Raw genomic sequence first — 15809 nt, forward strand, 5'->3', positions numbered from 1 at the left:
TTTATAAGAAAGGCCAACAATATTTTCAATATCTATACCTTCATCTTCTAATACAACAAGCATATACATTAGAAATTTCTGATAATTGTGCTGAATATGCTGCATAAATTGACTACAACCAGAACATATGTCCAAAACATTTCCAATATCAGAAACACTTTGTATTTTACTTTTATCACTACTACATTTCTCATAAACAGAATACACTAATGAACAGAATCTTTCTTCCCAATTTTTAACTATTTGCTGTTGCAAACTTTCAAGAAGAAAACAAAATTAACAACTACATTAGCATAGCAGTTGGCACCAGAACTATTTTCAAACTGATAACCAACATTCTCTTCAACACTGTTGTTTCTCTTTTTGCTTGCAATCACAACTTCTTCTTGTTTTTTTTTCTTTCTCTACAACTTCACTACAGATATTCTCCAATCTTCTTTTTGTACCTACCACACGCTTTCAAATACTGGATATTGACCTAATTTGGGTGCATATTATCTTCTTAACCTATTATACTCTTTCATACAATCCGCATCTGCACTAATTTTTGTCTGATCAAAATCAATCAAGTACAATGCAGATAAAGTCCTCACTTGAGACAAAGCAACATATGCCTTATCTTCTTTAAACACAGTACTTCCAATATTCACTAAATCACTTTCAGCACTTAAACCTTGAAAGAGGGAGATTTATTACGGGGCAGAAGGTCATGGGGCTGGGCGCAACGGCTCAGAAAGCCTGCGCTGGGATGATCGTGAGAGTGAGCTAGGGACAAAGGGGCAGCTTAATTTGCACCGGGGTGTACTGGAATGCTTGCTTTAAAAATAGAAATAACAGATATGTGAGCCGTGAAAACTGAGGCTGAAAGTTTAACAGTTTTATTAAGAAGATGCAACTTCAAGAAACTTCAATATAAAGGCATAAAAATCATATTAGTTCTGAATCCAGTGTTCCGCATTCTCAGATAGTCACATGGACCAGATTTCATTACTGAACATTGTATTTACTGAATAGTTGCTTTTAAACAGTTAGAGAAAGTGTAAATCTTAAAGACACATTCATCGTTTGTGGCAAAATGCATTAAAAAATGCAAAGTACATTTTATCTGGGAGTACTCACATCTGCCTATAAGTGAGAAATCCTGCAATTACAATTTAAAGACTTTAAATGTAATGAAGGGAGAAAGCAACATTTCATAAGACAGAATATAAAGTAGAGCAGCACAATTAAAGTACATGTACAAGTACAAGGGTTCGCGAGTAACCTTTGGGATAACCTCACTTACGAGGAGTAATTCAAAGATGTCTCTGTGAACCTCCTTTTTATATGCTTCAAGACAGTGAGAAGTCTATGGTAATGTCATCTCATGCCACCCCATGTCACGTACCCTATTTGCATCACTTACAGCCTACTTTGTACTTTTCCCATCCATACATTCAAAATGTAGCCCTTCTCGTAACTGCAGCACATATACTGGACTAAAGGTCAGGCCTCATAGACTGGAAGTTTGTCATAAATTTGCCTTGGGCAGCAGAAACATGTTGTATTGCGCAAAGGGATTTTATTTATATGTGTATGTACCAATCTGTACATCCTGTTGCCACCTCCATCACTTCAGTTTCAAGTGGCTGGTGGGAAGTTCCCTTTTTCTCATGCACTGACCCAGGATGTGGTCCTTTTTGTCGAAATACCGGGGGGGATGTTGAACCATAACGTTCTTGAACTAAGCACACAAGTAGGGTGGGGGCTTAAATTGAAGTAAGAAGCCTCGCAGTCGGTGGAGCTGAATAAAATCTTGATCAGACAATGCCCTTTGCTTTCTTAACAGAAAATGGCAGGAATCTGGCCAAGCTAACCAAGGCCTATACTTTTGAACAGTAAGGCCTCCATACAGGGGTTTATGCTAGCTGAGTGATAAGAATGTCCCAGAATATTCATACAGTAAAATCGTTCCCTCTCTTATTCCCTCTTTTTCTTCATATTATTGAACACCATTGAACACCATGCGAACCAAATATTTAGCTGTCGCCGGGGGGAGTAGCCATTGTGAGTCATGAAGAAGCGGCTCATCGGCGTTTCCATTCAGGGCAGTTCCTAATACCCCAGGCGGTCCCCCTGATATGTCACACATTGTCTCATAAGGATGTACCAAGTCTCTCCCTGTGGGAAGTGGTGGGCCACTATGCACCTGGGCCTGGTAGTTACTATCCAGAGGAACCTGTAATGTGGGAGAGTTAGGGATGGTAAGCTCTACTAAGTTTAACATTGCTAACTCTTCCCTGTCCCCTTGTCCCGTGCATATTCCTGTGTATTCTTCTGAGTCTAATAGTTCATCCCAACTACCTTAGACCTCAATCTCTTAACACAATACAGCATAATATGTGTTTCAAAATATAACAGCAACAACAAGCAAAAAATAGGCATTACAAATTGTGGTACTGCAGACAGCCATGAAGGCATCCAGTCCAAGTTGGACCAATTAGGTAAAACATCTTTTTTTGCACCTCCCTCCTCAGGCATCTGTCTCCCCAAATTGTCCAAGTCTTTAATGGCCTTTGTAAGTGTTCCGTTATATGCATCATTGGCCAATATGAAAGTGGAGCAGGACGACTTTCCCACTTTGGTGCATCCACCACCATTCATTGCAGTTAGCTGGTCCAAAACATAGTGGTGTTCCAGAACCATAAGCCGCAGAGGTTGTAGTCTTCTTTCACAGCGTTGAACTCATCACGGTTATTGTTGACAAGCTGCATCAGTTCATATTGTGTGACTTGCAACCAGCGGGCATTGGCTTTGGTCTGGAACAGGTGGATAACGCCCCCGAAGAAAAGTTCAGCATTGTTGAAAAGGCGGAAATCTTGTTAAATCTCGTGAAATGGGTCATCAGAAAAATACTTCTTGACTTCCCTTTTTCGGTGGTGGAGGAGGGTGACATCACCTGTCATTGGGTGGGTATGAATGTGGGAAATGTTCCCTTCTGGAACAAGCAGATGAAGCTCATGCATTGTGACGATGGAACAGAGTCCTTGCCACTAGGGAGGCAACTGCAGGTAGATGTGCTCTCTGCAAGCCCTATAGATGTCCATGAGGCTGGATGTGCCGTACTGAAGGTCCGAATTGAAATGTGTGTTCCTGCAATTAGTATTTCGACCCACCGGAACTGTTCCATTACCTAGGAAGCAAAGGAGAGGAGACTTTAGCTTGTATGCTCTTTTCGGTTTGTATGGTGTACCCTCATTGAAAGTGTATCTACTAGTTTCCTGTGCCCATATCTCAGCACACTCCCTTTCAATATCTCCATTGAAATAATGTTTGTGCTCTTGTCCTACAATTGCGCTACCTAAGCAGGCTGCCTTACATATTAAATCATGTGGGCCATTCCACTTGCTGTTGAAATAAATATTGGCCTTCAGGTGCAGAATTGGTCTCCACTGACAAGGGCATGTGTCATGGGTATGATTAGCTCGTTGATATTCGGGTGAGTGGCATTTTGATGGGGGCGTTGGGAAAGTGAAGTACCCTAGTATATTATTGTGATATTCCCAAACCTGCTTTATGTCGGCAGGCACATTCATATCACAGTAAACTTCCATTCTTCTTTCAAATCCCAATGGATTAGTGACGACCGCAAATGCAACATACTTGTCATCCCACTCTGTGGCGTTTACAAATGCATTATCTATTTTGGCTGAGTGGAGCTGTATCTGACCATGTATGTGGCAAAGAAACAGGTGTAGGAGACATTTGGCGGTGGGCGGTGGGACTTCTTTGGGAAAGAGCAATTTATCTGCGCCTACAGCTTGAGGAATGTGTGAACATACAAAGCAGGACTCATTTGTGACCTTCCTTCCAAGGCTCTGTACCACATGTTGTCTAATGTAGTGTTGTGAAACCCATTATCCTCTGCTGTCTTACTAGGGCGCTGGGAGTGGAAATCACTTTAAATCTGACACTTTGTTTATTTTGGCGGGTACGTTTAGGAGTACCTGGCACAGACGGATTCATGGTGAGATCAGGTACCATGTCCCATTCTGTGGGGTTGGCTTAGGGTGAGGAAGGTGTCAAGATGGGCACAGGTGTGTCATAGGTACTTCTGGTGCTTATCCCAGTTTGCTTGTTACCAAGAAGTGTCTTGGTCATGGGGTGCCCTGTTGTGGCGGCAGATATAACATTGCTAGTAGCTCCTCTCTCTCTCTCTGATCGTACTGCAAACCAGTGGAATACAGCTATTGAAACAATAAACATAACAAAGAAAATAATAGCAATTGTACATAGCTTTTTCAGTGAAATCTTGACATGCGAGGTGGGTCTGTTGCTGCGTCCCAGTCCATAGAACACCATACAATCTCCATACTTTTTTGTTCTTGGATAGTCAGTGGGTACATGATGCCTTCTTTTCGGTCAATGTTCAGATCTCGGCTGGTGCCGGGTGGATCTTCACGTGGCTTTGATGAAAACATTCCTTTTTGGCTATTCGGACGGCTGTGGGTGAAAAGTTAATTTGCAAGTGTTCGTTGAATTTGAGGTCTCTCCTCTTCCGGACTGCTTCCTTTACAAAGATGTGTGTCCTAAGGAAGATAGGCGGAAGTTCATTCGAAATAGGATCCTTATTCTTTGACTTTTATATCTGAATGGAAAGGAACTTTGAAGCCTGCATTAGGGCACATAAATGAAAAAACAATTCAGCTTTTACAGTCTCAGAAGAAAGTTTAGCTTCTGGTTTAGGTCTGGTGGAGGGAACAACCACATTCATCGATCTGTCAGTGACAAGCTGGTGAGGTGTGAGGTGATGATCAGAACTGGGAGTATTTTTAAGTGTAAACAGAGCAATGGAAAGGTAATATAGCCATTTCTTTCCAATTGGGCACTTATCTTACTGATCTTGGCATTGAACAGGCTGTTGAGGCACTCACAAATACCATTCCTTTGGGGGTGATAGGCTGAAATCACCCTATGATTTACTCCTAACATTTTGGCAATGATGTCAAGAATGGTGTTTGAAAAATGGCTGCCACTGTCACTGCGAGTCACTGCGAATGGCATCCAGTAACCCCCAGCGAGATATGGCCTCACAAAGCAGGAAGGTAGCTGTGGCTTTGCGTCACAACGGACACATGGTCATGCTTCAATCCACCGTGAAAAAGGACATACCACTACAATGAGGGATCGGTAGTTCTGGCACCTGCCAATCATGTCTACATAGTCAATGTGGAGTTCTCTAGAAGGGCCCTTGGGCCTTGGTATTTTTGAGGCAGCAGTTTTCATAGCTGGATTATGGGAATACTGTTGCCAAATGAGGCATTGGTGAACAAAGAGTTATATATGCTCATATGCATTGGGGATTAACCACTCTGTCTGCAGAGTTGTGGACATGATGTCATGAGGGACATGTGTAAGAAGGTGCAACTGAGTGAGTGCTATTTGCAAAAGAGCCTGTGGCATGACAGGCTTCCCTGTCAGTGTCTGTCTGTAAATCAAATCTGAAACATCCTGCTCTACTCCCCTCTTCTTCCACAACTCTTTTTCTTCAGGGGGGGCACTCTCCTGTATCTCTTGGAGGTGCAGTTGTGCAATGAGATCATATTGCTGTGTATTATCAATAGTGTATGGAAGTGGTGGATCAGGTGTATCTAGGAGTGGTGACTCACTATGATCGATTCCTGAGGCGGAAGCCAGGAGCCTTTGTTCTTTTAACTTTTACGTTGTACTTTTTAAGTTGAATTATATTTTGGCAATTTGCTCACGTTTTTAAAATCATTCCCGCAAACACCCCTCAGCTGAGTAGGCGCTGAGTTTTGGCATACGCACCCGGAGGCTGCCAGATACACACAGCGGCCATCTTGGGCAGGTATGCTGGGTGGCGCTATAGTTGTCTTTCAGACGCGCTCTGCGACTGCATAAAAATAGGCTCAAACGCGCAGGCGCCAACCTTAGATCGACTCCTGAGGCGGAAGCCAGGAGCCTTTTTGCTTGTAACTTGTACGGTGTACTTTTTAAATTGAATTATATTTTGGCAATTTGCTTACCTTTTTAAAATCATTCCAGCAAACACCCCTTGGCCCAGTAGTTGCTGAGGTTTGGCATACGCACCCGGAGGCTGCCGGATACACACAGCGAACATCTTGGGCAGGTACGCTGGGTGGCGCTATAGTTGTCTTTCAGAAGCGTTCTGCGACTGTATAAATACAGACGGGCATGCCTCTGTGTAGCAGACGGGCACAGCAGGCGCGCCTCCAACTCCCCCAAAGAGCGCCAAAGGAGAGCCCGTCTGTGCCCGTCTGAACGCGCACGAGTCCAGAGGCTATGACCCCTGCCCAAATTCAGGTAACATCCATTACCTCGCCCCGGATTCCATACTCCACGGATTCTTTGCATTCTATTAGAACTACTCTTGTTTCTACCAACAATCCCAGTGCTGTAAAAACTTTTTTCCTGTTTGTTTGGAAGGCCCAGTAACATGTTGACACTGTTCATTCCAAAGAGATTTGTATATTGCCAAGACTTCAAAAATACTTCGCACTTGAGGGGTCGATTTTTATTTTGTGCAATATTCGCTCACTAGCCAAACACCCATTTGAGATCTGGGACATGATTACGTCTCATTCACCAGAGATTTGCTTCCTCACGGAAATGTGGCTTAACCCCTCAAACCACCCTATCATAAATATCACCATTCCGGAAAACTATAAATGTATTCATCTGGATCAGGAAAGGAGGCGGGGGCATAGCCATTGCTTTCAAAAACCATCTGAAAATCTCCTGGGTGTCTACCATGACTAACGAGAAACTAGAAATAGGCATTTTTAACGTTGTCAAATCACCCACGGAAAGCTGGCTGGGAGCGTTAGTCTATCGACCCCCGGGTACAAAGACAGACCTAGTGGGTACCTTAATAGACAACATAGCCATTCACGTTCTTGCATCAAACACATTCCTGATGTTAGGGGAGTTTAATCTCCATTGTGAGGCCGAATCAACTGTAGCGGTTAGGAACTTCCTTGGTGATCTAAAACAGCCAGGTCTCACGCAAAGTGTTATCGGCCCCACCCACCAGGCTGGCCATACTCTGGATCTAATTCTTTCAAATATAGACCAACTCAAATGCGATCCACTGTGGCCCCTCACATGGGCTGATCATCATATGATTAAGTTTTCTATGCCTAATGTCGTCGGGAAATCCCCAGCACAGCTAGGAGCAAGGACTTCTTCACCTTGTAGACCCTGGCACAAACTGACGACCTCAGCTTTTAACAGAATTTTTCTGGAGGAACAGCAATTCCAAGGTCAGGGTCATGATGTATCTGACATGTTAACAGCCTTCAACAAAGCTTCAAAAATGTCCTTTGATAAAATCATTCCGATAAGCAAAAAACCTAGATCATCCCTAGGCACAATATTACTCCTCGTAATTAAGACAGGAAAAATCTTCCTGCAAACAATTAGAGAGACGCTAGCGCACAACCAAGTGTACCCAAAGCAGTAGCAATTTTAAGCTAGCTCCCCTCACCAAAATGGAAGCTCTTCATTTAGTGTGATTTCAGTGTTTACAGTGGTATTCATTTACCATTAAAACATAGTATTCATTTAGTATGCATGAAGACTACGTATTATGCCCACGAGCCGAAATATGCTAATGAGGGAATACTAGTTCTACTCAACTACCCTTCAAATACATGATGAACACTTCAATTGATTGCTAAAAGAAGACTAGAAGTATTCAAGAAGAATATTATTTGAAACTTAGTAGTATTCTGTTAGGGTTTATTTGCAGCTCTTGTGCTAATTCAAGAGCAAAAATAAGGCTAATCTCATTGATTGTGACCATTATTTGAAGACTAGTGGTATTCTTTGCAAGCAATATCTGAATACTAAAAGACAATTATTTAAAGACTAGTGGTATTCTTTGCGAGCAATACATGAATACTAACAGACCACTATTCGAAGACTAGTGGTATTCTTTGTGAGCAATATCTGAATACTAACGGACCAAAACTTGAAGACTAGTGATATTCTTTGTGAGCAATATCTGAATACTAATGATTAATTTATAGTAGTGTTGATTGGATTGCTTGCACAGAGCTTCTCATAATGATGCCTTATGGGCCATTCAGACTAAAATGTATTTGTTACATGTTTTTGGAGTGAATGATTATAATCTGCTTGTTACAAACTCATTAGTCATTCATTCAGCAAACATTTGATGATGTGTACCTGGAACATGTGTTTGTTTTCCGACTACCCAGAGGGAACAATTGTGCAAAACTGAATTAGTTGACAGATAAAAGCTTAACTGTTCTAATTCCTCGTGTGTTGTTTTTGCACCAGTCTATATTAATTTTATAATTTAGAAAAACAATTTGCTAAACACATTGTACAAGGCTTTTATGGCATTAACTTGTAAAAAGTTAATAACGAGTTGCAAGTGGACTGTGAGATGACATTTTATTGATAGAAGAAACTTGCAGATTGTTTGAACTTACAATGTAACAATTGTAAACCACATTAGTAAAAATTTCATCAGATGTTTGAGTGAGTTCTAGTCTATCAAATTATCAGAACAGACTTTAAAAAACGTGACACATATAAACAGTCCATCAAATGTGTAATTGACACATATAAACAGTCCATCTCTTGGCATCTGCACTTATAGATTTATTGCAATATCAATCAAAGTTTAAGAGCACATTAGTGGTAGTAAAAGTGTCTGCATCACACATTTGAATGGAGTAATTGTCTATCAAATTATCAGAATCGATTTCGAAAAACTTGACAAATGTTACCAGTGCATGTCATGCATCTGAACCTGTAATTGACATATATAAACAGTCCATCTCTTGGCATATGCACTTATAGATATATTGCGATATCAAAGTTTAGAAGCAATGGAGTAATTATCAGAATCGATTTAGAAAAACGTGACAAAAGTTACCAGTGCATCTCAAGAACCTGTAATTGCTATGTAAATAAACTGGGCTTATAAAGTTTAATGTGTTGAACATTTCTGTCTTGCATTAGGCGCTTGTTGTTAAAGATTCATCTCAGGAGATTTCAACTCTAATCTTATAACCAATATTCAGGATGAAAGAAAGAGGCTGGAGAACTGGGGAGCATGAATAAAAATGAATGAATCAGAAAGCCTTGGTCTGACAATTTTGAACGGCAATACAAAAGGAGATATACCAGCGGCAATAACACACTGGAAAAGTTTGTTCAACAATAGACTTTACCCGCACATAGAAAGTGATCACCTTCCTCATATGACAAGAATTAACATTACTCTCGTGTAGGCCCAGAAAAAACAATTCCTTATACGACAAGCAGAAAAGTTTAATCTGCAAAAATGAAAATTGTGGGGAGCGGACTGAAAAATTACTTAGGACACAATCAAGGAACACTTGAGCAAACATGGGTCGTTGATTGAGGAGGAGCTCGTAGAAAACTGGGAACAGTTGGCCCTTGTCTTCATCCAAAAATTCCCAGTTATTCATGGAAGCCAAAAAAGACCAGATACCAGGAGGGAACCATGGTTTAAAATTGAGTTATAAGACCAAAAGAGAAGGATCGCAAGAGAGGTACGATTACAAACATAGGTGGCAAGAATGGGCAGAAAAATTGATAAAAAGCAAATTGAAGTAAATACAGAACAACTATAGGAAGATGTTGAGGGATGCAAAAGCAGTGTAAAAAGAAACCGTCTGGAAAAAAACACTGTGTGCCAGCATATTGCAAAACAATAGGGACTTTTGGGGCATTATAAAAAATGTGACTAAAAGCTCAAGACTGCAACAAGAAGCAGGAATCAGAGAGGAAATGTGTACTCAACATTTGCGAAACATGTACAGCAGCAAGGTATCAGAGGCCGTAGAAGGGTCCCGAGTTCATTACATCGAACTGGAAAAAACACAAACAATACAAATTCAGTTTCAGGCAGAATGTAAAAAAACAAGACTAGAGACATGTGGTAATGAACTAAGCAACTTGACCAACATTGAACTATTAAGAGGCATAATACAACAACTAAAAACCAAGGGGGTGCAGGTCCAAATGGGCTTTTCATTGCGCTTTTTAAAAATGACCCAGATTTCTGGTCAGACTATCTTTCACCACTCTTCAATCAGAGTTATACTCAGAACAACGTCCCCAATTCCTGGAAAGGGAAAACATTCCAGCCAATATTCAAACATGGAGATCACTGTAAGCCTAGAAACTACAAATTGATATCCCCGATTGATGTAGAGGCCGAGCTTTATGCTTCTTGTCTCCTAGCCCAGCTTCAAGGCTGGATGGATGAAAAGAAAAGAATTTCCAAGTTTCAAATGGGTTTTAGGCAAGGGATGGGCACAATAACAAATTTGGCCATCTTGGCGCTTTTAACGGAAAAAGCAGTAAAAATGAAAACAACTTTCGACCGAGTGAATAGAAAACGTCTCTGGGAAAAACTAAATGCATGGGAATTGCTGAGTAAATTACTGAATGCAATAATTGCCTTGTACAGGAATATAGAGTGAAATTTGGCAACCGATGCAGTGCAAACGAGATAATCCGTATACATCAAGGTCTAAAACAAGGCTGAGTCTTAGCACCAAGCCTATTTAACATGTTTCTCTCAGACATCTGTAACCACATGCAAGCAGCTGATTGTCACAAGCCAATTGCCTTTTTACAGATTACAAAAAGCAATAAACAAACTAGTAACACTATTGTAAGTGTGGTAAAGTTTGATTTGCACACCATGGTGATTGTTCTAAGAAAGATTTTGAGCAGGTTATTGCATGTGGGTCTAAAGTGAGCCGTCTTTCTGAGAAGGCTTTAAGTCGTAGCTCTGCCAGAGATCACAATCCTTCTAGCCTTTGCCACCCTTCCAGCAATCCTGATATTTTCTCAGCATCATCATGGGCTGAGCTTTCCTGTTGGTGAGGATGTGGTCCTGAGACATTGACCTGATAATCCCATGGAGTGACCCTCTCAATATATTTCACCCATGAGTATTAAATGACCATTAGTATATAAATTTCTTTTTACAACAAAGGTTATCTATGCAGTATTGTCAATTAAAAAGGACATTTATATAGACGTACAACTCGTATGAGTGATACTGTTTCTGCTGGTGATTGGAAGGACAAGGCAGTATGTCTGGCGAAGCACTAGCAGTACTTATTTTAAGTTTCAGGATTCTAGTCCTTGACACTTAATGGTAAACGCTTGCACGTATGACAGTATGCCACATGGTGCCTGTTAGACCTGGTCTCCCCCCTCTCTTCTTCATTTTTCTGATCTCGATTTTGGTGCCTTGAGGACTCTGTGCACTTTACCTATGCTAGCCAACTCCTAAAGTGCATGTACTTCCTCCCCTTAACATGGTAATTGTGGCTCATCTCCAATTGGGACATTAAATGTACTAGTAAGCCCCTGGAGCCTGTACATTAAATGGTACAAGTGGGCATGGATCACTGATTGTGCCACCCACAAAGTAGTCTTTAATTATGGCTCAGGAATGCCACTGCAGCGCCTGTGTGTGTAATTTTAAACTGCAATTTGGACCTGGCAAGATCAGCTTCTTGCCAGGCCAAACCTTCATTTTGTATATATGTCACACCTAGAGTAGGCTGTAGGTAACACATAAACCTGGGTACAATTTTGTGAAAAAGCAGGGCATGTCTATTTAAGTTGTATGTGTGCTGGCAGTGAAAAACTCTCAAATTCATTTTTCACTACTGCAAAACCCCGTCTCTCCCATCGGATAAGATTGGTATTCATTTTTACATATTGTATGTGGAATTCCCAATTGTGAAGAAATGTATCTATTAAGTTTCGGGTCTCTGGACTCAAAACTTAAAATCACAACTGATGGTGAAGTTGGATTTTAAGTTGTAAGTCTGTAAAAATGCTACTCTTAGAAAGTATTTTCTTACTTTAGTCCTTCTGTACCTGCTGCCTGTCTCTGAATACACACCTGGAAAGGGTGTCAGCTATGCTTTCGGCTTTCCCTCTAGACAACCACACACGAAGGAGACTTAGGTGTGACGTGATGGACCATCCTAGGCAGGATAGGAGGGAGGAGCAGATGCTTACACCTAAGTTGGCTTTGTTCCGTCCCCTTACGAAGAGCTGAACTTAAATGCGCCATGATGCTCCTTCCGGAGCGAACGTTTGCGCTCTATAAATACCTATCCAATATCCAATATCCAAATGCATCTGCACCAGGACTCTGCCATCTGTGAGTCTGCCCTGCAAAGTGGTGCCAACGCAGTCTGGGACCCTTGGAAGTGAGGCCTAAAGTGCTTCTTCAGCCAACCCACCCATCTTTATTGGAAACAGTGTATCTTGCACCTGGGTCATCCTCTTGTTGCATGGAGTGGAACTGGTGTATCCCCTTCAGAACACGTGCATTGCCACATCATCTTCAAAGTTGCCACAAAAAAGGATCAAGGTACTTTTTCTCAGAGGGCTCAAGTGGGTCCCTGTATCTGGCCTGCGTTCCATTGCAGTTGGCCTGAATCTTTGACTTTGTCCTGGTCCAGCATGACCAGTTATCCCATTTCAGACCATCTTGTTTCTAAGTACTATTTTACAGTCTAATCTATATAATGTAATCTCTCTAGTTCTAGTTATCGTATTTGTGTTGGTTTGGTCCTATTTAATTCATTAAATTATGTTAAATTGCTCTAATCTGGTATAGATCCATTTTGAGTGGAGTTTTCACAGTTTAACTGTTTGATGTGTTGCAGAAATACTCTACACATTGCCTCTAGGTTGATCCTGACTGCTCTGTGCCAAGCTACTCGATGGTGAGCAAAGGTTTAATTTAGGGTTTGCCTCACAACTACGCTGACTAGGATTCTGGTTCCTGCTAGGACAGGGTACAAACCTCTGCCAACCAGAAACCTACTTTCTATCATTGGAGTTCTTCATCTAATTTAGAGATTAGCACAAGAGTTGTTTTGTTAATTTGGGGCCTGGAATAGCCTAAATTATCAAATTAGTAGGACTGCATGGTTAGCAGTTGCTGGTGGGGCAATGAGTGGTGCAAGTTACATCAGCCACCAGACAAGGCCTTTGGACGTGTTAAAATAAATTAACCACTGAGTAGCATGACATCCGCTCTGTGAAATTGATTTAGCATTGTCTGCTCCAACTGTTTAGATCAGGGTTTTCTAACCTTTTCTATGTGTTGCACCCATAGAAAATGTTCGATTAATGTTCGGTCCTCCGCAAAAGTAACATCACATTTGAAGTTGAATAGTGCTGTACCATTAGTTTTATTTATTTTATTTTAAAGGTTTTATGTAGCGCTGGCTAGACCGGGAGGTATCAAAACGCTATACATGAGCATCAGATCATAGTTACAGGTTACATCGTTACAAAGGTTACACAGTTATTAGAACATGGCAACATAGTTACTTATATGGTTGAGATAAACAATAAGCACAAATATGTAAGGGGAAAAGCAGTCAGGGGGAAAGATTCAGGGGAGGGGGAAGGAGCTGGGGAAGTAGACAGGTAATGAAGGTGGGAAACAGGAGGGGATGGTAAAAAACATGCATGGGAAGAGGAGGAGAAGGGCGAAGGGGAACACAAACCGGTATAAAAGTCAAAGCAATGTCCGAAGTCCAGTAAGCTGTGATCCCAGGGGTAGTGGTATCACTTCCCTATCTCAGTTGCGGGAGGCTCCCTTTACGCAGTAGACTCTCTCAGAGGGGTCTCTGAGACTCCAAGGCCTACATTCTGGATCCTTCCCCAAAAAGGGGAGAGAGAGTTCTGTGGCAAGGGGTGCCATACCATACCTCACCTGTGAGTAGCTCCCTTGGCACATGTATAGACAGGTTAGGGGATAGGTTCAAGGTCTGGTCAATGTCCAATTGTTGTCTCGGGGAAGTTAAACAACGTGTAGGGGGCCATTATGTGCAACCCACATTATGTGAAGCCATCTTGGGGTCAGGCAGGGTACTGTGCTGTACACTGGTACACAGGTGGCAATCCTAAGGTCAGGCATCTGGCAGTTAAAGTCAATATCCACGACAGCGGCCACCAGAGAATAACAAATCCAGCATGCACACACTATCACATGCACAGACATGCACTAGCACACACAAATGTGAGCAAACACTCTCATTTGCACACTTCTCTGACAACTAATTGCTCTGATTTAACACTTTCCAAACTAAGTTTCACATGTAGCTGCTAAAATCAATTGACCTATATCAGCCAAACTGCACATTTCACTGGTTTCCAGTTCAAAAAATTATTTGGGTTAAGTCCTTGTGTTTAGCTTAGAAGTACTAGTTTGAGTCAATTCCATATGTCCTGAGATACGTATTACAAGAGAGTGCACTGATCTAAACCCACCTGCTATATAGGGGTCTTCTAAAGCTTTTCCTAATATCAGAACAAACCATATGATGAAGAAAATGTCATAGATTTCAGTTTAGTATACATCTGATCTGGCTGAAGTAATGAGATCATTAGGTCATAATACCACTTTAAAAATGATCAATAACATACACTAAATTACCATTGTGGCCCGTTACATGTTTTCAGTAGTCCACTGATAGCCTTGAGCTCCTGTCAAAAATCTCTATGAGTGACAAACTCAATACTCCTGAAATCCAATGTTGCATCTTTTACAGGAAGACTTGCTATTTTTCTACCAAATGGCCTTCATTTACCCCAAACTACATACAGAGGTTGTAGTTGATGGTGGCATTGTCAGGTTTGGCATCATACATGCACAGCACAGTGTACAGCCAAATGCCTGAAGGCATAACGTGGCTTACGAAAGTAAGAAGGAAAGGTATGTAAGAAGGAAAGATGGCCACTGACAGTGAGGAGCTCTAGAAAGGAATTCCAGAGGCTGGGGACTACTCAAACAAGCAGAAATCCCTGTTTAGCCTTGCATCCCAAATAGTTGATCACCGAGCCATTCTCGGACCATTGGCCCCTACAAGGGAATATATTTTAACCAAAGATTTACCACCTAGGATCTGGACTCCTTGAGAGAGATCCGGAGGTGATCCTCTAGTCTCCAGCTCACTTACTTCGCTCGCATCAGTGTCAAAGAATGCAATTAAAGGTGAGGGTGGGACCTTTAGCATGTGTAACACTGCCGATCGGTGAGAGCCTTGCCATCTGGAGCTGACCAACTGGGCTTGGTCCTCGAGTCCGGTTGTTCCAGTGCTTGAAGAGCTGAGGCCCCATAACCCCACTGACCCTCTTCTCCCGAAACATATCACAACACCATCCATCCATCAATTCTGTGGTTTCACCAGCAGTCTCTATTTTAGAAGAACATACGGTAGTGCGCTAAGTAATTAAGCCCAAAAACCCAAGGAATCAACGAAGCCTGGCTGGTGGGACTTGTGTGAGGATTTCTGACAGCACAGTGGTGGAGCTGCTATGGAATGGCCATTGTGGGCCTACAGCTGGAGGACCCAACAGCTGGTATGAACCCCTATGGTGTACCCAGCTGGATGTGCCTGCAACTCCGAAGTGGTGAGCCTCCATCAGAGGATTACAGTGAAGCTGCTCTCCTTCCTCCTTCTTTGGTGGTGAGAGATCCATGACACAAGAATTTATGTGGTTTTCCACAAGGATGATTACCCCATGCCCGCTGAAGGGTAGAAGCATTTCACTGGCTACTGAGGTGGGTGCTGCCCCTTGGGGTCTACTGACTGGATGGGTGTTTTGTTATCTTTGTTAAATATGGGGAAAGTGGAATCCTACCGTTGTAATGGCCATTTTTCTCCTCCCATTCCTCTTGAGCTGCCCAGAGTTCCAAATGTCAGAGACTCAGAAATAGAAAGAGGGCAATT

General features: G+C 41.9%; 1 pseudogene; it reads right to left on the bottom strand.

The window, feature by feature from the left end:
* Positions 1–2648: 2648 nt before the first annotated feature.
* On the bottom strand, positions 2649–15558 carry LOC147725198 (uncharacterized; annotated as a pseudogene).
* Between the last annotated feature and the right edge of the window lie 251 nt (positions 15559–15809).

Source organism: Lissotriton vulgaris, chromosome 4_1 (assembly GCF_964263255.1).
Source record: "Lissotriton vulgaris chromosome 4_1, aLisVul1.2, whole genome shotgun sequence".
In the NCBI taxonomy this organism is placed as follows: domain Eukaryota; kingdom Metazoa; phylum Chordata; class Amphibia; order Caudata; family Salamandridae; genus Lissotriton; species Lissotriton vulgaris.